Consider the following 26,740-nt stretch of genomic DNA (forward strand, 5'->3'; position numbering starts at 1 on the left):
GTGGTGAATCAGGTAAATCTCCCAGAGCTTCTGAGGGCTCCACAGCTACAAAGAGATGTAAGGCAGGAGGGGATTACAAGGAAGTTTATATGAGTGCCAGTTATATTGCTGTGCAAATAAACACCTTCCTACATTATTACTATGTCTAATCATTAACATGTAGGCATAAACTTTCCAGTTGTTCACACCTCATTCAGTTCACGACTCAAGGAGACTGGGATTCACCTTCTCTTTTTTTTTATCTACCAGCCTTTGCTTGGGAAATAATCTGTGCCCGTGTCTCTCAAAACTTTTCTATTTTCTTCTCTACCAACAAAACCTCTGAAGACACTTCTGCCTAAAATAAACAATAAAAGACTAACAAGTTGACAGATCTTCTCTAATGTTGCTGCCTCTTCTCACATTGGCCCGTTTCTCCTCTTTCTTTTGCCAGTACAGAACTTCAAGAGGAGAACATAGCCCCCCTCCATTTGCTCTCCTTATAGTTTTTAATTAAACATTTTTTTTCAATCTGGGTTTGCCCCACTCTTATTCCTAAAACTTGTCTCTAAGTACCAATCCAGTGACCTTTTTCTCAGTCTTCATCCTTTCTAAACTTTTTTTTTTTTCCCCAGCCAATGGCAATGTGGTCTATGTCCTCTGGGGTAGATTGTTGCAATAATGGAGCCGAATGACTCATGTCTGCCTCCTTTCTCAAGCACATGTGGTCCTTTCCCACGTTCTGTCAGTGCTTGGCCAATAGAGCCAATGGATTCTTGAAAAGACTTTCTTCCCAGACTAGAGAACATGCTTCCTCTTGAAACATAATTTCTTTAGCTTAATGTCATGTTATCCTATGCTCCTGGTTCTTTATATTACTGTGTCAGTGCTCAACCTCTCTCCTCCTCCTCCTCCTCCTCCCCTTCTTACTCTTCCTTCTTCTCTTTTTTTTTTCTTCTCCAAATGTAGTAAGAAGTGGGATGTACCAACTTTAGTGAAACTAGGTCACAAAGTAGAAATAAAGATCACGAATATGCAGGCAATTCATATCAATACCCATCCCTATGGAAAAATGCAAATGAGCGGTGGCTTTTGGGTAGTAAGAAAACCACTCTTCTTTGCGTCCAAAGCTTGCCAATGGTGGTTATCATTACCTGTATGCTGCTTACGAACATTAGACCTTCCTAATATTCCTTTGAATGAAATCACAAAGGTTTTAATGTATCATCTGTGTGAATTATCGACGCTATGCTATATCAAGAAAAAGTGAATCATTTGGTTTTTGATTTCCCACATGTATTTTTCATCATTTGGTGCTATTAAAATGGCAAATGTACATATATTCTGTGCATAATCAAAGGTTATTTATATACCCACAGTGAATCACTATATAGCATATTTAATTACTTATGCAATCTTCTTTATGGTTATTTATGTGCAGTAGTAAAAGCCAGAGCTTTGTATGTTAAATAATGGTTTAGTGTGGACATATACTTGATGAACTGGATATTTAATTAAACAGGAAGAATGTTTCATTCCACTCCGAGTGCTGTGTCACATTTCTGAGTTCAGTAAAATCGGATGACAAAATGAAGTAATATTCTTGTAAGTAGATCTGCCTATATACCTTTTCAGGTATGAAGTAGACCTACACTAAGGCCTTCCTGTTGGTTATCCCCGTTAGCATTTATTCCTGACATCATCTTATGCTGTATTGAAGATATGGAAGGATTACTCTTTGGCTGGCCCACCTGAAAATACTTTATGATCATTATAAAACTACTAACTGCATCAAGGTATGCCCACTCCCTTTGTATTCCCCTTAGTTTATTAAATACTGACAAAGCTTCTGAGTTATTCTTCCAGTAAACAAAATACAATATTTATAAATTACAGAATAATAGCTTGGTTCTATTAAAAAATCATCGCTCATTTAGTTTTTCTCTATTATATGCCTGCATGCAGGACAAAAGAACATGTTTTAGCTTGTATGCATAAGGAATAGTAAACCCAATTAAAAAAAAGTCATTGAATAGGAAATGTGTTTAATTTCCTATGAGTTATTATGATACATTGGGTAGAAGGTATTTAGGGGAATTCAGTTGTATGTCCTGAACCTTTAAAGCTCTGCATATCAAGTCGTTCAGGGAGAACTACCTTGATGGTATTCATTGTAAGCCAAGAATAATACAAATGCTTTTAGTATGAAATATATTTTATTTCACCAAATCAAAAATACATTCATGATATTCTTTTTTCTTAGTCCTTTGGACTTCAACATTTAAATGTTTTTGGTTCCCTTTTTTCCTCCAATAAAAGCAAAAATAAATACATACATACATAGATACGTACAAAGTTAAGCAGTAAAAACCCCAAGGCTTGGACTAGTCATATAGTCTTTCCTTGTCATCTGTGACTATTCCTGAACGTATGATTCTTATTTTCATTGAATTTTTTAGTCTTTAAGGATGTCTTTTTTTCTTCATTACAGGCCTGGCCTGAATAATGTGATTTCTTCAGAATCATTTTTTGCAGCTATTTTTACTGTATCAACTTGTTTTCTTTGTCCAATTTCAGTAGAAGCAGTTGGAAATAAAACTAGAAATAAAGCTTATTTTCTTTGGTATAATTTTTTTCCCTCTTTAGATTTGAAATAGTTAGTTTCCAGAAAAGACATGGAAACATAAGTAGAATTCTAACCTGGGCCCTTGAATTAGTGATTGATCAATATGGATTCTTGAATTAAAAGCATAATGTCAAATATTCTTTATAAATGTAAGCAAGTTTGAGATAGTTTGAATTGTGTTCTTTTTCAGATTTATAAAGGAGATATTCTATTGATTATATTAGAAATTCCAAAGAAACAAAACCTGAATAATTAGGTGTTTATAAAAGTTCTTACAACCATACATTTTGGAATTATTTTAAAATTAATTTTCTAGTTGTGATATATTTATGAAAAGAAGTCAAACTGTATTTTAAAAGCCATAATGGGGGTGCCTTGGTGGCTCAGTTGGTTGAGTGTCAGACTCTTGATTTGGCCTCAGGTCATAATCCTAGGGTCATGGGATCAAGACCTGTGTCAGGTTCCAGGCTGAGTGTGGAGCCTGCTTGAGATTCTCTCTCTTTTTTTTTCTCTCTGCCTTTCCCCCAGCCCTGCTCATGCTCTCTCTCTCTCAAATAAATAAAATGAAAAAAAGTTAAAAACCATATTGTCACAAAACACTTCTTATCATTTCTTTCCCCTCAAAAATAATAAAAGTTGGGGCACCTGGGTGGCTCAGTCGGTTAAGCATCCAACTCTTGGTTTCAGCTCAGGTCATCATCTCATGATTTGGTTCATGGTTTCAATCCCCACCCCTCCGCCCCCTTGCCACTGGGTGATTCTCTCTCTGTCTCCGCCCTCCCCCCATGCCCTCTCTCACGCTCTATCTCTCTCAAAATAAATATACATTATAAATACATAAATAAATGTCAACATACTCATTTCTTTTTTTTAAGTTTATTTTACTCTTAACTTAGAATGCCAACTTCAGAGTTACCCTGCTGTGAAGGTGAAAAGTAGTATTCAGGCCTTGAAATGCTGATATTTGCTGAAGCTGCCCACTATAGCCTAATCAGTGGTCATTCTAGAATTTGATCCTGAGTGCCTGGGTTTGTATCCTGACATTCTCATGTAGTTGTGTGGCATTTGGAGTTATTTGCTTCTCTGTTTTTTGACTGTTAAGTGAGCTATGAGTACCAAATATATCAACACCACCACAAATGGACCATTGGTCCAAACATGGTAAGGAGTATGGAGCTCATTATTTTGCTATTATTTCTATTTTGTCTAATGATTTAAGATGAGCTCTTATAAATAGTAAACTAAAAAACAAGTTTATCAATGACTTTGAGGGAATATTCTTATTTCTAAGGAAAGAACATAGAAATGAAAGACTGAATCACTAATATGAGCTGTGTAGGTCTCCACTGTATCAGAAAGGTCCAAAATAGAGTTATAACTCTGTTAAATTGAAAAAATGTTATTTCCTTGCGTGATCACATAATGGTTGAAGGCTTCAGTAACAGTGACACAAAGTACAGAAGGGAAGTCAACATCCATAAACTAAACTATTCACTACAAAGTATGTGCTGCTTGCTTTTTTCTTGCTGTTTTGGATGAGAAAGAAGTATGGTTTCAATTATATATTATATTGCATTCTGTAACAAAGAATGATTACTTAATCAGCAGATAAAGTAATGAAAGAAGGAAGGCTTTAGATGAATTTACGGAAGGGAAACTTCTCTTTTAATTCAATTCTCTTATGTAATTAAAAAGATATTATGGAAGTTTATAAAATAGAAAAATATCAAGTCAGAGTTCTCACTGAAACCCATATCATTTAAACCACCAAGAATTATAGAAAATTCTAATCACCATTTACCTTACTCCTGGGATATTCACTAATACCTACAGTTATATATCCGGTCTAATATATGAGGTGAATCCTGTTAGTCTGGTTAGCCGTCAAGAATTAAGCTTATTGTCATCAGTGGTTAAGTTAGAAACATGCCAGCCTCCATATTTAAGGATGGTCTGAACCACTGCAGTAAGAAATAGTCCCTAGATTAATATTCTAGTAATGGAAATAGATTTGATTTTGTGTAAATGGATTCTGTTGTCCAATGTTCCTCTTAACCAATGGTGAAATATTTAAGTTATTCTGGTTGAGCTGAGAGATCCTGGTTGCAAAGGGTGCTCATAAAGGCTCCAATGAATCAACATTTAGTGATTGAGTCCCAAATGTATTCAATATTATCAAAAAGATAATACTAATCAAATGTAAAATACTAAGTAGAGCACTGGGTGTTATATGTAAGTGATGAATCACTGAATTTTACTCCTGAAACCAATATTACACTGTATGTGAACTAAATAGAATTTAAATAAAAACTTTAAAAAAATCATATAAAAAATAAAATAGGGGTGCCTGGGTGGCTCAGTTGGTTAAGCATCTGACTCTGGATTTCAGCTCAGGTCGTGATCACATGGTTCCGGAGTTCAAGCCCCATGTTGGGTTCCACATTGGCAGTGTGGGCCCTGCTTGAGATTCATTCTCTCTCTCTGCCCCTCCCAGCTCATTTCCTTTCTCTCTCTTTCTCAAAATAAATAAATAAACTTAAAATAAAATAAATGAAAATAGTTGTATGAGAACAGTTTTGAAACACAAGAAAAGTAGAACCTTTGGGGCTCTGGGGTGGTTCAGTAGGTTGAGCGACTGACTTTGACTCTGGTCATGATCTCTTGATCCGTGGGTGTGAGCCCCTCTTTGGCCTCTGTGATGATGGCTCAGGTCCTGGAGCTTGCCTTGGATTCTGTGTCTCCGTCTCTCTCTCTGTCCCTCCCCTCCTCACGCTCTGTCTCTCAAAAATAAATAAATGTTTAAAAAAATCATTTAAAAAACAACAGCAAAGAAAAGTAGAACCTTTTATAATAAACATTTGTGTATCTACTTCTGTAATTTTAAGATATGTTTCACTATTTTATGTTTTTAATGTCTATTTATTATTTTTGAGAGAGAGTGAACCACCCAGGTGCCCCTATGTTTAATTATTTTAATTTTTGAAAAATAAAAGATAACGGATAAAAAATAAAATAAAAAACTAAATAATACCTCCTCTAATACTAATATTAAAAGATAATGTTCATTGATTCAGTTTTTTTCCATTTCAATTGCTACCTTTGTTTACTAAATTTTGTTATAATTATCATACAATCAAAATTTTATTTTCATTAACTTTTCATTAACTATTTTCCCTATTAATTTTCCTTAAACTCCTTAAATCATGCTCAGGGAGCACTGACGTCTCTCCTTGAAACAATTTTAGAAACATCTACAGCATTATCTTAAGAGAAAATTATCCCCAAATCCTCAAGATGTCAGTTCTGTTCTCAGAGGGTAAAATTTATGGAATTATTATGATTTTCCCCTCATTTTACTTCAGCTTTCCTTTGAATTTTAATTAGCTGCAGAAATGGGTTTATACTTTGGGAAGAAGTCTTTGACTCTTATAAATTCTTTTTTTGTAAATTGTTTTACTATAGACGGTGAGTCTCAGTGCTTTGGTGACTAATTCATCAGCTTTTTCCCCTATGCTGTCAGTCATATAATGTCTTTTTCTGAATGGCATTCACCACTGATAGGAGCAGATTTGTCCAAGAAAACCACTGAATCTACAAAAAGAGAAATAATTATCCTGAAACAGGTGCTATTTTGGTTGTTCCTTTGCCCCAATCAAATATGAAATTTAGCATGTCTTACAATTTACCTTTCTCATCTTCCAATTTATTTTCCTCATCAGAAGGGGAAACAATTCCAGTGCTCTGAACAACACTCACTGTTTGACATCTCTCTATACTTGTTTCAGCATTCCGCATTTATTAGATTATAATGAATCCCTATGTGGGAGGTAGGGACCCTTTATTCAAGAAGTATTTATTAAACATCTAAGCAAAACATAATAGAGCTGCATATCTAGAAGGAGATCTGTTAGCTTCCTAAATGACTACTTAGTGATATTGTAGCTTGTTAGAGATCTTTTGATCAGAGTCCTTCATTGTTTCAGTGAATATTCTTAAGGCCAGTCCAGGGAAGTGACCTTTCCGGAGCCACACAAATACCTCTCCAGTTAGGACAAAATCAGCAATAAATGCAGGAAGGGATGGAGAACTGAAGCATTTGACACATTTTTCTTTCTAACCTTTCTGTTGACTGGACCACTGAGAGACTTGCAGAGCATTTCCTTCATTATGTTCCCCTTCAGGTCAGCCTGGCCTTGATCTCGTTATTACCATCAGACATACCCTTATGTTTATAACTTGAGTTCAGTTTATTCCAGTGCTTACTATTGGGGGTCTTTGTCTGATTTCCGGTACTGATTCCAAGGCTTCTCAACCGTGTGCTGAGGCACCCTGAAGAGCTTCAGTCAACCCAGGGGGAAGAGTGGGAGCGTAGTTTTGCTTATGTTCAGCTCCACTTAGAATGTTTTCTATATCATCTGTCTATCTGTTAAGGGCTCAGTTTAGTCCTGGGTGACCAACCCATCTCTGTCATTCTTTTGATGTGATAGCATTCACTGTAAATACGTCTCATGGTTAATGAGAAAAAAGGCAAGACTGCCTCCAACAGACTGGTCTCAGATGTCAGCTCTATTATTTCTAACTCTATAGCCTTAGGCAAACTATATAACCTCTTTGAGGTTGTGTCTTCATCTGGGTTATGGGAATAAAAGGCATATATTTTTTAAAGGTAAAGGTGGGGATTGGACAATATAATTTTTTTTAAGTTTATTTATTTTGAGAGAGAGGGAGAGGAGAGAATCAGGCTCCAAGCTGTCAGTGCAGAGCCAGACACGGAGCTCAATCTCACAACAGTGAGATCACGACCTGAGCCGAAATCAAGAGTCACATGCTGAACCGTCTGAGCCACCAGGCGCCTAGAACAATTTAGTATCTTAAAAACATCTAGAACCACCTATTTCATAGAAGGCACACCGAAATTAAAGTTATCTTTTACATTATTACTTCTTTGTATCATTATATTTTTTCTTTATATGGATGCATTTTCTCCAAACTTGAGTCTAAAACTCAGAGGATTTATGTAAGTTTCTGTATTTTCACTATTTGAAGCTGGGGGTTGGATAAGAACAAAACAAAATGAAAACAAAACAAAGCAAACAAAACCATGAATTTTGGGGATGGAATAAAATACTAAATTTCTAATTTTAGTAGTTCTGATTTAAAATTTTCACTTTTGGGTCATCTGAGTTGCTCATTCGGTTAAGCATCTGACTTTGGGTTTTGGCTCAGTCATGATCTCATAGTTTTGTGAGTTCAAGCCCCACATTGGGCTCTGTGCTGGCAGTGAGGAGCCTGCTTGGGATTCTCTCTCTCCCTCTCTCTGCCCCTTCCCTACTCAAGTTGTCTCTCTCTCTCAAAATAAATAAATAAAATTCAAACAATTAAAAAATTTGAAAAAAGTCACTTTTACTTTGAGCTGGTTTACCTCAAGTATGATTTGGTTGCCCAGCTAAGAAAATTATTTTATGAACATATTTTCAGGAAAAAAATTTTTTAATTTAAATCCAAGTCAGTGAACATATAGTGTAATAATGAATTTAGGAATAGAATTTAGTGATTTATCACTTACATGTAATAACACCCAGGGCTCATCCTAACAAGTGCCCTCCTTAATGCCCATCACCCATTTAGCCCATCTCACCACCCACTTCCCCTCCAGTAACCCTCATTGTGTTCTCTGTATTTATGAGTCTCTTATCATTTGTTTTCTCTCTGTTTTTATCTTATTCTGCTTCCCTTCCCCTATGTTCATCTGTTTTGTTTCTTAAATTCCACATATAAGTGAAATCATATGATGTTTATCTTTCTCTGACTTATTTTGCTTAGCATAATACACTCTTATTTCTATCCATGTTGTTGCAAATGGCAAGATTTTTGATCGCTGAGTAATAGTCCATTGTATATATACCACATCTTCTTTGTCCATTCATCAGTCAACGGACTTTAGGGCTGTTTCCATAATTTGGCTATTGTAGATAGGGCTGCTTTAAACATTAGGGTGCATGTGCTCCTTCAAATCAGCATTTTTGTATCCTTTGGATAAATTCCTAGTAGCGCAATTGCTGGGTTGTAGGGTAGTTCTATTTTTAATTTTTTGAGGAACCTCCATACAGTTTTCCAGAGTGGCTGCACCAGTTTGCATTCCCACCAGCAGTGCAAAAGCGTTCCCCTTTCTCTGCATCCTCACCAACATCTGTTGTTAACTGAGTTGTTAATGTTAGCCATTCTGATGGGTGTGAGGTGTTATCTGAGTGTGGTTTTGACTTGTATTTCCCTGATGATGAGTGATGTTGAGCATCTTTTCATGTGTCTGTTAGCCATCTGGATGTCTTGCTTGAAAAAGTGTCTATTCATGTTATCTGCCCATTTCTTCATTGGTTTATTTGTTTTTTGGGTGTTGAGTTTGATATGTTCTTCATAGATTTTGGATACTAACCCTTTATCTGATATGTCATTTGCAAATATCTCCCATTCCATCGGTTGCCTTTTAGTTTTGCTGACTGTTTTCTTCACTCTGCAGAAGGTTTTTATCTTGATGAGGTCTCAGTGGTTCATTTTTGCTTTTGTTTCCCTTGCCTTCAGAGACATGTCAAGTAAGAAGTTGTTGAGGCTGAGGTCAAAAAGGTTGTTGCCCATCTCTCATCTAGGATTTTGATGGCAGGAAAAATTTTAATTACATCATTTTTATTTTAAGATGATTACAGTTGCAAAGAATTCTTAGAGCCATAATGACTACATTTTAACTGCAGTTCCGATATCAACTATAGTCTTGGCAACAATCTCTATGACTTTGGATAACATTACACCAGTCTCTTGCCAATCCTGTAAGATGTACGTAAGCACTGTTGTGCCTCCTGCCCCCTCACAAGAGAATGTGAGAATTATTAATTCTATGTAAAAGTGTTTGAGTCTTGAATGCAAACAGGTCTGAGCCAATATTGAAAGCATGTGGGTTTCAGATTGTTGAATGCCAGGAATGTGCATCATGTTCTATTCCTAAATCTCAGAGTAGAATTGAGTAGGCGTTTTTCTTTCTTTCTTTTGAACTTCTTAGTTTAGGAATTGGCCAATATTGGACATCTATTATTATAATGTCTTAAGTCTAGTCTTCAGCATAAAACTTAGTTCCTAAGGCACATTGATCCTTTTCATGTCCATTTCCCCACATTACAGACAAGCTTTGAAGGTGAGATGCATGGCATAAGTTCTCTTTTCAACTTGAATGCTGAAAGTACTAGTGTTTATAAAGTGCTGGAGAAATGTTTGAAGAATGTTTTACTTCCTTCCTCTGTTACTTAGAATGAGACAGTCCACTCAACTAGAGCCTAATCTTACATCTTCAGTTTTGAACAAGTTTTGCTTCAAATATTTAGCAAAAACACTTACCTAGAGTGTGATACTTTACTAAATGAAAAAAACTTGTGATGTTTATATCTTGCAAAAGAATTCATCCGCTTTCAAAAATAACATTAGGTTTTAGGGTGTGAAAAGCAATAGAATTTTTTTTTATTTAATTTTTGAGAGAGAGAGCGAGCGAGCAGAGGAGGGGCAGAGAGAGAGGGAGACACAGAATCTGAAGCAGGCTCCAGGCTCTGAGCTGTGAACACAAAGCCCGATGCACGACTGGAACTCATGAGCGGTGAGATCATGACCTGAACCGAAGTTGGACGCTTAACCAACTGAGCCACTCAGGTGCCCCCAAAAAAGAAATAGAACTTTTTGCCAAAATACATAGAAAGAGATATATGGAAGATATCTCTGTCTATTCTTGCTTTCCTCTTGCTCTCAATTCTTATAATAACCCTGCAGGGTAAGTATTATACCATGTCAAAGATGAGAATGTTGAACCTCACAGAGGTGGAGTGATATGCTCAGGGTCTTGGAGCTTATTACTGACAAACTTGATATTTCAACTCAATCCTCTGATAATAAATTCAATTCCTATATTGCATCATAATTAATAAGGGTGTTAAAACTGTGTTGCCATTCTCTTGCTCATTACTCATACACCATTTTTGATAAAAATTGTGTTAAACTAGTTTGAATGCCATTACGTGCTCTACAAACATGTTACTGAAAATGTTTGCTTTTCCCATTCTGTAGGACATGTGTAATGTAAGTCTAAGAGGTTAAGGGATCTTGTGCCTTCCTATATCTCCAAAGGGGGGATAATAACTTCACTAGAAAACCTATTTTAGGGGCGCCTGAGTGCTCAGTCATTTAAGTGTCAGACTCTCGATTTCAGCTCAGGTCATGATCTCGTGGTTCTCCATCTAACACCTTGTTCTGCTCAGCACGGAGGGCGGAGCCTGCTTGGGATTCTTTCTCTCTCCTCCTCTCTCTCTGCCCCTCTCTAGCTCATGCTTTCTCTCGAAAGAAAGAAAGAAAGAAAGAAAGAAAGAAAGAAAGAAAGAAAGAAGAAAGAAAACCTATTTTAATCACTTACCGGGCAAGAACTTGAATTTAAAGTTGGCACAGTGTTAATGGAAACTGTACTATAAACTATTTTGCAGTATATGCTAGGAAGCAAACATGCTGGGAAGCTCTGTGTAGCAACTTTTTTCATGAGTCAGTGCTCAGTTCAAATCCTAACTGCATTTAGAAATGTCTCATCTTTAGTTTTCTCAGCTCCTTTTGCAAGCCGCTTTTAATATTTTTCCCTATAGTATATGTCACATTGTAATTTATGCTTTAATGTCTCATTTAGACTGTGAAATTCTTGGGGACAAGGTCCAGTCTTGCTATCTTTCCCCATCAACAGCATTTATTAGAGCATTAAGCACAGAATAGGTGTTCGATGGGTGTTTATTGAAATGAATAAACAGACTTTTATAATATAAATTGTTTCTCAGGAAAGTTAAATTTCTAAGGTCATTGATCTAAAATTCACTTAGGTTCTCTTTACTCTGACAGAGTCCCATTAGTTATCTAAACTGTACTCCATAACTTAACGATAATCAGTGACATCCATGTCCCAGGTGTCGTGTGCTTTGCTGTGTGAACCTCATCTCAGTGTTCTTCCAGGGGTCTGTATGTACTAACCAATCCTATACCCATTTTGAGTTTTCATATTTACCTCCTTCTCACGACTGGTAAATTACTCAAGACAACTCTATTTCTGTTGTCAGACTAATTTCTTTTTCAAATTCAAATGTATCTCAAGTGCAGGCTTAATGGATCCTAATATAAAAATAGATATGGGGGCACCTATGTGGCTCAGCGGGTTAAACATCCAACTTCAGCTCAGGCCATGATCTTACAGTTTGTGGGTTCGAGCCCAGAGTTGGGCTCTGTGTTGACAGCTTGGAGTCTGAAGCCTGCTTCAGATTCTGTGTCTTCTTCTCTCTCTGCCCTTCCCCCACTTGTGCCCCCCCCCCCCCAATAAACATTTTTAAGAAAAGAGATCTGTGCTAAGTTTTCTTTAGAGAGAGAGCTGAACTGTGGAGAGGGGTCAAGGGAGAGAGAGAGAGAATCCCCACACGGGGCTTGATCTCATGACCGTAAGATCATGACCTGAGCCGAAATTAAGTCAGACCGTTAACAGACTGAGCCACTCAGGCACCCCGATGTGTGCTAGTTTTATACCAAGTTAAGGATAAGAATGGAATGTGGAGAGAAGATAAAAAAGTCTCTCAACAACAAAAAATTTCCTAAGGACTTTATTTATAAGTATGTTTATATGCATGTGCATATAAGTACACGTGCACGTACACAGACACAAATTTTTGAATCATTATATTTAATTATATTTAATTTAATTCCAAATGGTTTTTAAATGTTTATTTACTTTTGAGAGAGAGAGAGAGAGAGAGAGAGAGGAAGCAGGGGAGCGGCAGAGAGAGAGGGAGACACGGGATCCCAAGCGAGCTCTGCGATGACAGCAGTGAGCCTGATGCAGGGCTCCAATTCACAAACCATGAGATCGTGACCTGAGCCGGAGTGCAGCACTCAACCCATTGAGCCAGCCAGGTGCCCCGAATCCCAAATGTTTTTAACTTAAATTTTATCAAGTGAGATAAATAAATCTTTCCCAGATTAAACCATATCTTAATTCTGCACTTACGAATTCCAAGGCAACAGTTTTTATTTTTCCCACTCCTTTCTTCATGGTTTAGAACAGTGGTTTACTGTAAACGGATGAGTTTACCCAATGTGTGTGACAAGACCAAAGTACTACTATATTGTCCAATAAGTCATGAGCTGACACAGACTTCACTTGTGAAATATTGGAAATGTTGCATCATCTCAGGTGTGGGAACTTCCTACTACTGATTGCATTGTACCACTCTGTTTAAGTGTGGTCTCTGAGAAAAAAGTTTCAAGTACTTGAATTGCACTCTATATCTCCCCTGCTCCCTACAGAGTCATAGAGCTGGTGACAATTTCTAAAGGGTGAGTACTTTCTGAGGCTCTTTACTAGCTCAATTAACAAGTTAAAGCCTGGGCTTTAGAGTAAGGCTGATTTGGAGCCAGGTCTTGGCTTCCACACTTAATCACTGTGTAAATTTGAGTCAATGACTGAATCCCACAGAACCTTATTGTTTTCAACCATAAATTTGGAAAAATATTAACAGTTTTCCTAGTTTTGGAAGGGACCGTCACTAATATGTCTGGTCCACTCAATAGATGAGTGACAAACGATAGACACAAGAGATATGGCCTGGCCCTGGGATGCCTGTAGGAAACTGGGAAGTGTTCACTCACCCACATGAAGCAGTTAGCGAACCATACAGGGTCACAAATACATACATGAAATCTAAGATGTGAAGTCTAGAGTCTTAACAATAATAATTATCTGTGATATGCAGATCATTAGTTGAATAGGATTTCAGAAAAGAGTGAAATGATCAATAATATGGATCATTCCTAGAAGACTTCATGGAGAAAGGGGTTTTCAAATAGGCAATTTAGTTGTTTATAGGATATTGGACGAAAATTTCTAAGAGGAGACTGTATAAGCAAAGCTATGAGCAGAAAGGGCAAACGTGATTTTTTTTTCTCAAGCATTTAGGGAATTGGGTTTAGAAGTGCAGAGAGTAAAAGAGAGTGGTAGAGAATGTTCTTGACAGGTACGCTAAGCCCAGATTGTAAAGAGTACCGAATGCAAGAAAACAGAAGTTAATCTCAATATCTTAAATAAAACAAAGTTAATCAAATTTTCAGAAGAGCCAAATACTGTGATAAAAACTGTATTTAATGAAAACAAGACAGATGGGAGAGTGTATAGTCATGGAGGAGACACAGGAGTGGAAGAAGGAATGACCAACTGAAGAGGACAAAGTTAGGAAAAGAAAGAGGAAATGGTTGGTTTTAATCATACTGACTTGAAAAAAAACAGAACCGTGGAACAAGGAGTGAAAATGGTCACAAAGAAGGATCTGAGATGCAGATTTCAGTAGCTAGTGAATATTTTGGAACAGTTGCCTTAAAGAAAACTATTCATTGGCAAATGAAAAATTGAGATCTGGAGAAGTTGAGAAATTGGCCTGTGGGTGGGGACATGACCTGGCTCCTAGTCCAGCACCATTTCCATCAAAATGGTGAGAATGAATATGCTCCCCAAAAGGCAAAGAGAGGAGGCTTACAAGTGCGGAAGGCAAATGTTTAGAGCAACATATGTGAGTACTCCGTGAGTGCTAAGTGAGCGAGACCAAGTCCGTGAGGAACATCACAGGTGGTCAGAGATGGAGGCAGGGTCAGCATATTATAGCTCGTGGGAAGGAATGGAAAAGAGGAAAACATTCTGTGGGGAGGATGATGTTCACCTGATTCCTGATTCCAAGAAGCACAACAAATAGAAAACAAGCATGGAAAACGTGAGGGCAGAGGCCTAGGGTCTGAGTGAGAGGGAGAACTCACAGTAGCTGTGGAGACAGATACCCTTAAGGATGGGAACAAACGACATCAACACCAGTTAGCTTTAGCCAACTAAAGGGGGGCGTTTATTTCAAGACTCACGGGAGGAATAAAAGAATACATATAATACAAAACATAACTATTAAACTAGAAATAGGTAAACACATATCAAATGTATTCATTTACTGGTTTGTTGGGAGTAGACTAAAAGTCAAACTCACTTACATACATAAGAAGGCCATGAGGGTGGTGAGTTGTACTTTGAGAAAGAGTAGAATTGAGGGGCACCTGACTGGCTCAGTCTATAGAGCACGTGACTCTTAATCTTAGGGTTATGAGTTTGAGCCCCGTGATGGGTGTAGAGATTAAAAATAGACTCTTAAGAAAAAAAAAAGGTAGAATTCATGCAAAAGTTGATATGTGGCAAGTAGAATTAAAGGGATTAATAAAGATATTGTATTAGCAATGTGTTGGGATGAAAATAACAACATAGCTAAGTAACTGCGACTTTAGATAGTTAGATATCTCTGATTATAAGAAATGTAGAGAGAGGTAGTTCTCGAATTGGCTCAACACTCAATAATATCAGAGTGTTGTGTCAGCTGCTGTAGATTTTTCTTGGCTTTTCTGCCGTCCCAATGGCTATATGTTCATAGGACAAAAAAAGGTGGTGTGAAAATAGAATGTCTCCTCGTGCACCTTTTTCTCTATTATTAGAAATAAAATGTTGATCTTGCTCTAATGAAACATGTTTTATCTACGTCCTGTGAAATAACTGAGGTGAAAGAATGAGTTAAAGTTGGGTGGTTGCCAGGTGCGGAGGGTGGGGTGGGGGTGCTGGTGAGGGAATTGTATGAAAGTTACCAGAACAGACAAACTTCCAGTTGTAAAGTGAGTGTGACTGTGGGGATGGAACGTACAGCATGGTGACTGTAGCAGTCCTCTATTGTATGTTCGAAAGTTGCTAAAAGAATAAATCTAAATAATTCTCATCACAAGGGAAAAACGGTAATTATGTGAGATAATGGAGGTTAAGTAAACTTATTTGGGAATCACTTCACAACGTTTACATAAATCAAATCATTATTTGTACACCTAACATGAATACATGTCAAAATATGTCAATTGAGTCTCAAAAAAAAAAAAAACAAAACAAAAAACAAAAACAGGAAAAAAGAGGTAATTCGAAGAGGTGTCTACATCTGTTGGTGTATATATGGCTCAATAAACTTGGGCTAGTTACTCAGCCTCTCTCTCTCTCTCTCTCCCTCTCTCTCTCTCTCTCTCTCTCTCTATATATATATATATATATATATATATATATATATATTTGACATAGTATTCAAATAGTATGACAAACACTGCAAATCAACCAGATTTCTCCTAATACTGAAAATGAAGAAACATTTGCAATTGAAATTCTATCTGCAGAATGGTATTCACATGAAGGTTCTAAACAGTAGACATGTTGCATTGATTTAAAAGTGTTTTGCAGGGGGCAGGGGTGGTGCCTGGGTGGCTCAGTTGGTTAAGCATCCAACTCTTACTTTCAGCTCAGGTCAGAGCTGAGCCCTGGCCCACAGGCATGGAGCCTGCTTAAGATTCTCTCTGTCTCTCTGTCTCTGTCTCTGTCTCTGTCTCTCTCTCCCTCCCCCCACTCTTTTTCTCAAAAAAAAAAAGTAGTCTGCAATGATAAATGGTCATTTTGGTTTTCTTTATTATCATTACTTAGATCCCCTAGTAAACAGAAAAAATTTCCTGGCATTGGTATTGGGGGTACTGGTATTAGTGAATTTCATCAGCGATTATAAAACCACAGAAGAGCCTCAACAGAATGCATACTTTATTTGAACTCCTAATGGAATAAATAAATACAAATATATTTGATCAAGTCTTTACTAAGGTTTTTTTACATTACTCTGAAATGATACATGGCAAGATCCAACATGCTATCCTGTCTCTGTAATGCATGTGAGAGATGCGGGGTTATCAATTTTCTACAAAGATCAGAATTAGATATGTGTTTCTCCTTGTTTATGCAGACTCTGTCACAGAAAGGAAGTGATACTCATATCATATATCCTGAACAACAGATGGACCGAATATTTGTTGAATAAGGACAGCTGGGTTAACAAATATCTGGGTTCCAGACCCAGCTTTGCCTCTGTGCAAATTCGTAGTTGCTTACACTTTCTGAACCTTAGTTTCTTTATCTGTAAAATGGGAATAATCACAGTAATTCAGTGACACGATACATACAAAATACTTTACGTGGTATCTGCATGTTCTAAGTAATCGGTAATTGTGAACTGTTAATACTGTTAATTTATTATTAGTTTTACACATTTTTAAAGCATGTATTTCTTTTAAAAAATTGCTTTAGAAGAACCAAAAACAGCTTCCCTAAGAGTCCACATTTCACCTATATAGCAAATTAATGCAAGAAGTCAGTAAAAAAAGAACAATACAAAAATTCTTCCATCTCATTTAACTGATACGATGCCTCTGGAAGAAAGATGTTCTACGTAATCAACTATTACAGAACAATTGATCTGTTAAGGTAGGGCCAGAGAGGGGCTTGCTTCAGTACTTCCTGCTTCACAGCAAAATATAATCTGAAATGTCCTTATTTCCTGTTTTTTTTTCCTTCTTAGTTTCCTGGTGCCCCTCTACAGTCCATCTCTAACGCCCACAAAAAACTATGTTGTGATTTCTGTCATCATAGATTGGTTTTGCCTGTTCTGAGCTTTATATGGTCTGTACCTTTAGGGTCTGGCTTCTTTCACTCAACATAATAATAACGAATTTCATCCATGCTGTGTGTATCAGTGTAGCTTTTTTGAAAACTTTTTAAAAGATACGTAAAAGTTGCAAGAATCAAGGGATTTCTGCATACCATTCATCCAAGGTGCTAACTGTTAATATTTTACCACATTTGCTTTCTCTTTCCCTTTCTGAGTCATTTGGTGTAAGTTGTAGACTTTATGCCTCATTAACCCTAAATATTTCCTGTGTATTTCCTCAAAACAGCATTCTCTTGCAGAACATTAGTGTAATTATTAAAGTCAGAATATCAACATTGATATAATACTAACATCCAATCTAGACACCTTATTAAAACTCTACCAAATGTCCCAATATTTTCCTATATAGATGGGAAAAAAAGTGGTTTTTGGCTCTTTTTGTTTGTCGTTTGCTTGTTTGTTTTTGGTTCAGGATCCAATCCAGGATCAAGTATTACATTTACTTTTGAGGTCTCTTTGGGATCTTTTAATTAGGAACAGTTCCTCAGTCTGACATTTTCTTTCATAACCTTGACATTTTTGAAGAGTCGGAGGCATTGTATAATGTCTTTGAATTTGGGTTTGTATGATATTTCCTTATTATTAGATTTGGGCTATGCATTTTTTGACAGGAATAGCATAGGAGTGATGATGTATCTTTCTCAGTGCATCCTATCAGGAGGCTCATAATGTTGTTTTGACCTATTAGTTGTGATGTTTACATTGGATACCTGGTTAAGATGATGTCTGCCAGTTTTTTTCTTCTGAAAAGTTATTGTTTTTACCTTTGTTATTAAGAAACGCTTTGAGGGGCGCCTGGGTGGCTCAGTCGGTTGAGTATCCGACTTCGACTCAGGTCATGATCTTGCAGTCCGTGAGTTCGAGCCCCGTGTCGGGCTCTGTGCTGACAGCTCGGAGCCTGGAGCCTGCTTCTGATTCTGTGTCTCCCTCTTTCTGACCCTCCCCCGTTCATGCTCTGTCTCTCTCTGTCTCAAAAATAAATAAACATTTTTTAAAAATCTTTTAAAAAAGAAACACTTCGAAGAGAGTTAATTTATCGTATTTGAGTTTTTAATTTTTTTTAAGTAATCCCTATACCCAGCATCAGGCTGGAACTCACAACCTGAGATCGAGTTACATCCTCTACTGACTGAGCCAGGCAGGCACCCCAATTTATTTTTTAAAACTAAATATTCTCATCCCACAAATGTCCAATTTATTAATCCATGTGTCTGTTAATGGGAATTGAATTGCTTCCAGTTTTGAGTTATTACGAATCTGCTACGAGCATTCTTGTGCAATTGTTTCTGTGGACATACATTTCCATTTCTCTGTGTGGATCCTAAGAATCAAATTGTGGGATCATGTGGTAAAAAGTGTACATTCTTTTGAAGAAGGAAAAATGTCTTCCCTCCCTCCCTCCTTTCTTTCTTGATTTCTTTCTCTCTTTCCTTTTCCTTTCTTTTCTTTCCTTTTCCTTTTCCTTTTCCTTTTCCTTTTCCTTTTCCTCTCCTCTCCTCTCCTCTCCTCTTTTCTTTTCTTTTCTTTTGTTTCTTTCTTCATTTTTTAAGTAAGCCCTATGCCCAATGTGGGGCTTGAACTCATGCCCCTGAGACTGAGTTACCTGCTGTACTGACAGAACCAGCCAGGTGCCCCTGGTAGATGTGTATTTCATTAACACAGACACACACACACACACACACACACACACACACACACACACACACACGAATGGACAGAAGGGTTTCCAAACTGGCTGAACCAGTTAACATTTCCCTCAGCAGTCTAAATATGTTCCTGTCCTGTTGCTTCACATCTTTGCAATATTTGGCATTGACCTTGTTTTAAATTTTAGCCATTTGAGTGGTTGACAAGGCATCTCATTTTGATTTTAATTTTAATTTCCCTTATGACTAGTAATATTGGACATTTTAATGTGCTTACTGGCCACTTATATATCTTCTTTTGTGAAATGTCTTTTGCAATGTTTTGCCCACTTTACATAAGGGTTATTTTTCTGTTGATTATTGTTTTGTAGGAAATCTTTATATATTCTGGATACAAATTTTTCTTTTATTATTTTTTACAAGTTCTTTGTATATTCTTTGTCATTGATTGTCTATATTTTCTTCCAGCCTGTTGCTTGCCATTTCATTTTTTAAATGGGGTCTTTTGATTAGGAGAAGTTTTGATTTTAATGAAATCAAATTTTCATGAAAGATTTTTCTTTTAACGTTTATTTATTTTTGAGACAGAGAGAGACAGAGCATGAATGGGGGAGGGGCAGAGAGAGAGGGAGACACAGAATCGGAAACAGGCTCCGAGCCATCAGCCCAGAGCCTGATGCGGGGCTCGAACTCACGGACCGTGAGATCGTGACCTGAGCTGAAGTCGGACGCTTAACCGATTGAGCCACCCAGGCGCCCCATGAAAGATATTTTTAACTAATAGTTTTGTCACCCTAAGATGTTTTTTGTGTAACTTAAATTCATGAAGGTGTTTTTGCATGTCTTCTAAAAGCTTTATAGTTTTGGCATCTACACTCATTATTATGATCCATGACAGAGTGATTTTTGCATATGGTATGATGCAGAGTTCAATTTAAAATTTTCCCATATGCTGGGGGTGCCTGGGTAGCTCAGTCGGTTGAACATCCTACTCTTGATTTCTGCTCAGGTTATGATCCCAGGGTCATGGGATTGAGCCCTGCATCCGGCTTTGTGCTGAGCATAGAGCCTGCTTAAGATTCTCTCTCTCTCCCTCTGGCCCCTCCCTTCCCCCCACTTGTGAGCTCTCTCTCTCTCTGTAAAATAAAATTTTAAAAATGATAAAGTTCCCCCAAATGTTAATTCAACTGTTTTTGCCCCACTTTTGGGAAGACTTTCTTTTCTCATTTAATTATCTCAGGCGTTGAAAGCTTATTAATTACAAATGTACGGTTCTGTTCCCATACTAAGTCTATTTTGTTAATATATTTGTTTATTCTTACACATTATCAGTTGCCATAATTAGTGTAGATAAATAAAAGGATTTTAATTTGGATTATATAAAACATGAAATTTTTAAGAGATTATTTTGGCTATATTTGGCAATTTTAGCTAATCTTTGGCTGTTTAAGGTTATTTGGTTACTTTCATTTTTATATAAATTTCAGAATCAGCTTTTAAATTTCTATTAAAAACCTATCTGGATTTTGAATCAGATATACTAAATTTATACATTAATTTGAAGGGAATTGACTTTTTAATAATCTTGAGTTTTTCAGTCAACAGGTATAATATATCCATTAATTTATTTAGGTCTTAAAAATTTTTTTTCTGTACCATTTGGTAGTTTTCAGTGTTGTGTTCTTGAACATCTTTTTTATTTATTTATTTTTTAAATTTTTTTTAATGTTTATTTATTTTTGAGACAGAGAGACAGAGCATGAACGGGGGAGGGGCAGAGAGAGAGAGGGAGACACAGAATCGGAAGCAGGCTCCAGACTCTGAGACATCAGCCCAGAGCCCGACGCAGGCTCGAACCCACGGACGGTGAGATCGTGACCTGAGCTGAAGTCAGACTCTTAACCGACTGAGCCACCCAGGCACCCCTTGAACATCTTTTTTAAATTGAATCCTAAATGTTTTATATATTTTATGCTATTCTAGGTGGATTTGTTTTAAAATCCACTTTTCAGGGCGCCTGGGTGGCTCAGTCAGTTAAGCATCCGACTTAAGCTCAGGTCATGATCTTGCGGTTCAGCTGGAGTCGGGCTCTGTGCTGACAATTCAGAGCCTAGAGCCTGCTTCGGATTCTGTATCTCCCTCTCTCTCTGCCCCTCCTGCTTGTGTTCTGTCTCTCCCCATCTCTCAAAAATGAATAAACGTTTAAAAAAATAAAAAAATAGAATAAAATCCACTTTTCAACTTTTATTGCTTCTCTATTGAGATACAATTGATTATTTTGTAAATTGGAGTCGCGTCCTGTAGCAGTTTTCCATTGGGTATGAACTTAGCTATATTTTTTTCCTGGATGCCCTTTCCTGGATGCTGATAAATACCTTACCATTTTTAGTTTGTTATGGAGTTCTTTTTTTTATCTTTAATGAGTATCAAACTCAGTCCCCTGCTTTATCTGATAATCAGTGTTTAATCCTTTATTCAATCATGGTGGTGAAGTAAATGATTGATTTTTCTAATGTTAAACTAAATTTATATTTCTGGAATTAACCTCACTTGGTCATGAAGTGCTTCCTTTTTATATATTGCTTGATTGGGGTTTTTTAGCTAACATTATTTTAAAGGGGTTTTGCATGTATGTTTCTGAGAGATACTTATGTACTGTTTTTTTTAATGCTACCAAATACTTGTCTTCATTTGGTATCAGGGTAATTCCAGCATCATAAAATGACTTGAGAGATATTCTCTCTTCCTTTATTTCCTGGAAGAGTTTGTGTAAGTCTGTATGTTTGACGGAACCAGTAGGAAAACTATTTGTGCCTCAGGTTTTCTTTGCGATATTAGCTATTCATTTACATTTTTTAACCTAGTATAAGGCTATTTAAATTTCTTAGTTCTTCTTTTTCTGGCTTTACAATTTACTGTTTTCAAAGAATGTGTCCACTATAGTGTGAAATTTATTGACATAAAGTTGTTTTAGTGTTGACTTTATCTTTTTAATGCTTATACAGTTGAGTCTTGAACAATATAATCCACTTATACATGGATATTTTGTACAGTACATTACTGTGAATCTATTTTCTCTTCCTTATGATTTCCTTAACATTTTTTCCTCTAGCTTACTTTATTGTAAAATACAATGTGTAATATATACAACATACAAAATGTGTGTTAATTGTTTATGTTATCGGTAAGCCTTCTGGTCAACAGTAGGCAATAGTTAAGGTCTGGGGGAGTCAGTTATATGTGGAGTTTTACCTGTGCAGGGGTCAGCGCCTCAACCCCTGCATTATTCAGAGGCCAGCTGTAGTGTATTAGGAGTTGAATTGTGCCCTCCCAGAAGATAATGTTGAAGTCCTGTGAATGTGACCTTATCTAGAAATAGGGTCACTGCAGATATAATTAGGTTAAGGTGAGTTCATATTGCAGTAAGGTGGCCCTTAATCCAGTATGACTTTGTAAAAAGAAGAGAGAGACACGGAGAGGAGAGCACTCTGTGAGGACATAGAGACACTCAAGGAAAAGATGGCCGTGTGAAGTGGGAGGCACAGACGTCACCCGTGCTTGTACCCAGGGAATATGCTGGGGCCCTCAGAAGCCAGAGACATGCAAAGAAGGAGCCTCCCTAGAGGCTTCTGGTTTTGTAATTCTGTGCTCCAGAGAATAAATTTCTGTTATTTAAGCCACAAAGTATGTGGTCCTTTGTTATTGCAGTCTTAGGCCACGAATATGAAATTATATCCACTCTTCAGTTCAAATACTGGCAATTTCTGTCTTGCTTTCTTTTGCAGGCGGAAGACTCTTATGAGAAGTTTATTAGTCTTTTCAGAGAAATTAATTTTGATATTGTTTAACTTTTCTACTGTTTTTCTGGTTTTTATTCATTGGAATTTGTTCTCATCCTCAATCTTTTTTTCTTTCTACTTACTTTAGATTCAATCTGGTCTTTATTTTCTAGATTCTTTTTTTTTTATTAAAGTTTTAAATTTTAATTCCAGTGTAGTTAACATAGAGTGTTATATTAGTTTCAGGTGTGCAATATAGTGATTCAACAATTTCATACATTACTCAGTGGTCATCAGATGAGCGTCCTCTTAATCCCCTTCATCTACTTCACCCATCCCCCCACCCATCCCCCCTCCCCTCTGGTAACCATGGGTTTGTTCTCTGTTTTTTGTCTGTCTCTTTTTTCCTTTGCTTGTTTATTATGGTCTTTTTCTGACAGACTTACTTCACTTAGCATTATACTCTCTAGCTCTATCCATGTTGTTACAAATGGCAAGATTTCACTCTTTTTATATAGAATAATATTCTATTATGTGTTTGTGTATTACATATATGTTATATATATTATTATAATATAGTAATATTTATTATACAATTTATTACTTATTATTTATTATATATTTATTTACTTTTTTATTACTTATATATTATATAAGTAACTATTTATTACTTATTTATTATATATTTATTATATATTTATTACTTATTTATTACTTATTTTTCTTATGGTTCTGGAAGTCAGGAGTTTAGAAAGGAGTGTCAGCAGGACTATATTCTACTAAGGGGTCCGGGGGAGAGCCTGTGTCTGTACCTTTTCCAGTTTCTCAGGGCCATCTGCACTCCTGGGTGCCAGAATGCTTCCTCTAACTTGCAAGTGCCTCACTCCAGACCCGGACTCCATTTTTGCATCTCTTGTTCTGACTCTGGCCCTCTCGCCTCCCTCCTAGAAGGTTCCCTATGATTACTTTGGTCCATGTGATAATCTAGGGTAATGTTTCTATCTCAAGAATCTACCAACCCTTAATTTAATCACATCTGCAAAGTTCTTTTCCATTTACAGCAATGTTTTTATGGATTCCAGGGATTACAATGTGGACTTTTTGGGGAGGCCATTATTCTGTTAACTATATTGAATATAAACATTATATATATTAATATATATTATTTTATTATTTATTATATTTTATTAATATATTTTATTTATTATATATATTAATTTATTTATATATTAATATATATTAATTTATTTACTTATTTGTTTATTTGGTTGTTTATTCTTAAAGCTTATTCAATTCTGTAGCCTTCATGGGTTTGTGCAGAAGGCATGAAGAGGCTATAGGATGACCTGGTCTGGAAAGAAGAATATACAAGGAAAGTTATCTGGGCTGGTGTTCAGGGAGAGTATACCTTAAAGTTGACCTTTAAAGAGGGTAAGCATCAGTACCAATTGCAAAACTTTTAAGTGGATGATTTGGGTTCCAAGACAGCCCATCTAGTTATCTGATGAGGGAAAAGAGTTGAGGTACTTGGTTTTAATTCACCATCAGGTGCAACAGATAGAGACCCATGGCAGGAAATGGCAATGTGTCATCTCACGGGACCAGTCCCATTGGGGATTCATTACACAGATAGGGAGTCAGAACAGCAGTATAATTTGGAAGTTTTGACATTGAATCCAGAGGGGAAGCATATGGATTCGTACCAGGTTTGGGGCAGGATGACTCTGTGGATCTCATTTGAAGGTGAGACAGTATGAATTCAATGAAGTCACAGAATTGCTTCTTAACTGCTTGAGGATTAGCATGGGCTGTGTTTCCTGGCTTCAGGTTTTCAGTAATCACAAATGTGCAGTCCTGGGACAGTGAGAATTTAATAATCAACAAATATAACCAGTATTAACCAACTTCTGTTTGTTGCGTAATGGACAGCAACGGATGAAGCTCTGGGCAAAGCTTTACGTGGTATAAATGGTTAACAATATTCATGTTGTGAAGATTAAGCATAGACCCCACGCACTGCTTGTTTTAAGCCTAATCCTTAAACATAGTAGGGGCTCATAGTGCACTATCAGTATTGGTCTTATTATTAGCTTTCTGTGTCATGTGACACCTCTTTCCTGCCTTATCTCCTACCTGAGCCAACATAACACATGTTTCAGCCAGACCAGCCACCCCCTGATCCTCAGATTGGGCTTTTCACCATCTTGTGTTGGCACAGGCTGGAACTTCCATTGCCTTGCAAACTCTTTTCATCTTCAAATTTACTCTGTGTACCTGTTTCTCTGACTTTCTTAAGTAAGGTTTGCCCTTCTCTTTCCCCACAGACTTTTCTATGTCCCATAGAACCCTCGTCACATTGACTATAATTGTCTGTGTCTTTGCCACTAGACAAAAAGGCCATTCACCAACCATATGTGTTCCCCAGGAGCTAGAATCTAATAGTGGTGCTTGGCACCTGCTTGGTGACTATTTATTTATTTATTTATTTATTTACATTTCATTTATTTTGGTTTCTAAGGAATCTCTACACTCAACATGAGGTTTGAACTCACAACCTCGAGATCAAGAGTCCCATACCGTACTGATTGAGCAAGCCAGGAGCCCTTGGTGGTACTTAAAAAAAATTTTTTTTAACATTTATTTATTTTTGAGACAGAGACAGAGCATGAACAGGGGAGGGGCAGAGAGAGAGGGAGACACAGAATCTGAAACAGGCTCCAGGCTCGGAGCTGTCAGCACAGAGCCCGACGCGGGGCTCGAACTCACGGACCGTGAGATCATGACCTGAGCCGAAGTCGGACGCTCAACTGACCAAGCCACCCAGGCGCCCCCCTTGGTGGTACTTAAAAAAATTTTTTTTAATGTTTATTTTTGAGAAAGAGACAGAGCATGATAGGGAAGGGGCAGAGAGAGAGGGAGACACAGAACTTGAAACACGCTCCAGGCTCTAAGCTGTCAGCACAGAGCCTGATGTGGGAGTTGAGCCCATGAGCCTCGAGATCGTGACTTAAGCTGAAGTTGGATGTTTTCCCGACTGAGCCCCCCAGGCCTCCATTACATTTAAGCAGTTCTTATATGCTACATGACAAATCTTTGATGCAGTATTTCATTATCTAGTAGCAGTAGTAGTAATTGCATTAGTTTTAATGTAATTAATATATTAGCAAAGTAGTTAAAAAAAAATTTAAGAGCCTCTACCAAGTTTCAGTGTTAAGTGCCACTGATACAGAAATGTTGATCAGAGACAAACTAAAATACACTGCTTATATACTTAAGCCATTTACAATTGAACTGGTGACTCCTGGGGAGTAATTAGCAGGTTGTGTTGTAATTTGCTCCAGCTGGCCATTCTGCTAGCCTTTCTCCATCCACCACCTTACCTTGGACCCAGTAGCACTTTCTCACAAGAAATATTCCCAGGGCTCAAGGTCGGGTCCAAGTGGCTCCCCACTGTGAACTCCCAGGATGATCCGGCCCCCATCCCTGTGATTGTAATCAGCACATTGTGTTATAATTGTCTGCTTCAGTCATCCATTCAGTTGTAAATGCCTTAAAGCATAAGCAGTGTGTTTAATTCCTTTTCTTAATCATTTGTTGTTGTTGTGTTTAAGAAGTAAGTACACTCCCTATCATGCCTGGTAACCACACTAAAAGTGCATGGTTTCTTGGGAGACAGCATGCAGCAGGGAATAAAAGACAGAATTCCGAAGGAATACTCCACACTGGCATCCGGAAGCCTATGGTTCAAACCAAATATGAATGAGGCAAAATTAATTTTTTATTTATTTTTATTTTTGTTTTTTCAGTTTATTACAACAAGAGATAAAAAGACAATTTAGCTGGGGAAAGAGAGAAGCAGTAGAGAGCAAAGTTGAAGACTGGACTTTTCTTGGTCCCTTTGGTGGAGGCTGTGTACTCAACCTGTCTCTGCTTGAAAATGGGGGCCACTAGGGTCATTGCTGGACCTTGGGGAGGCCATTCTGGGCACAGGGGACTAGAGTTTAGGGATGTCTGCTTCGCAGTAAAACATGCCTAGAGACAAGTGCAGTGATT

General features: G+C 37.2%; 1 long non-coding RNA gene across 1 annotated transcript in view; it reads left to right on the forward strand.

Annotated features, from left to right (window-relative positions):
• Nucleotides 1-12,912: 12,912 nt before the first annotated feature.
• Nucleotides 12,913-26,740, forward strand: part of LOC122201669 — a 161,861-nt gene continuing 148,033 nt past the window's right edge. The window contains exon 1 of the long non-coding RNA XR_006194291.1: nucleotides 12,913-12,994. This is a non-coding gene — a long non-coding RNA (uncharacterized LOC122201669). The remainder of the gene's footprint in view (nucleotides 12,995-26,740) is intronic.

The sequence above is a fragment of the Panthera leo genome, chromosome D2 (assembly GCF_018350215.1).
Source record: "Panthera leo isolate Ple1 chromosome D2, P.leo_Ple1_pat1.1, whole genome shotgun sequence".
Classification (NCBI taxonomy): domain Eukaryota; kingdom Metazoa; phylum Chordata; class Mammalia; order Carnivora; family Felidae; genus Panthera; species Panthera leo.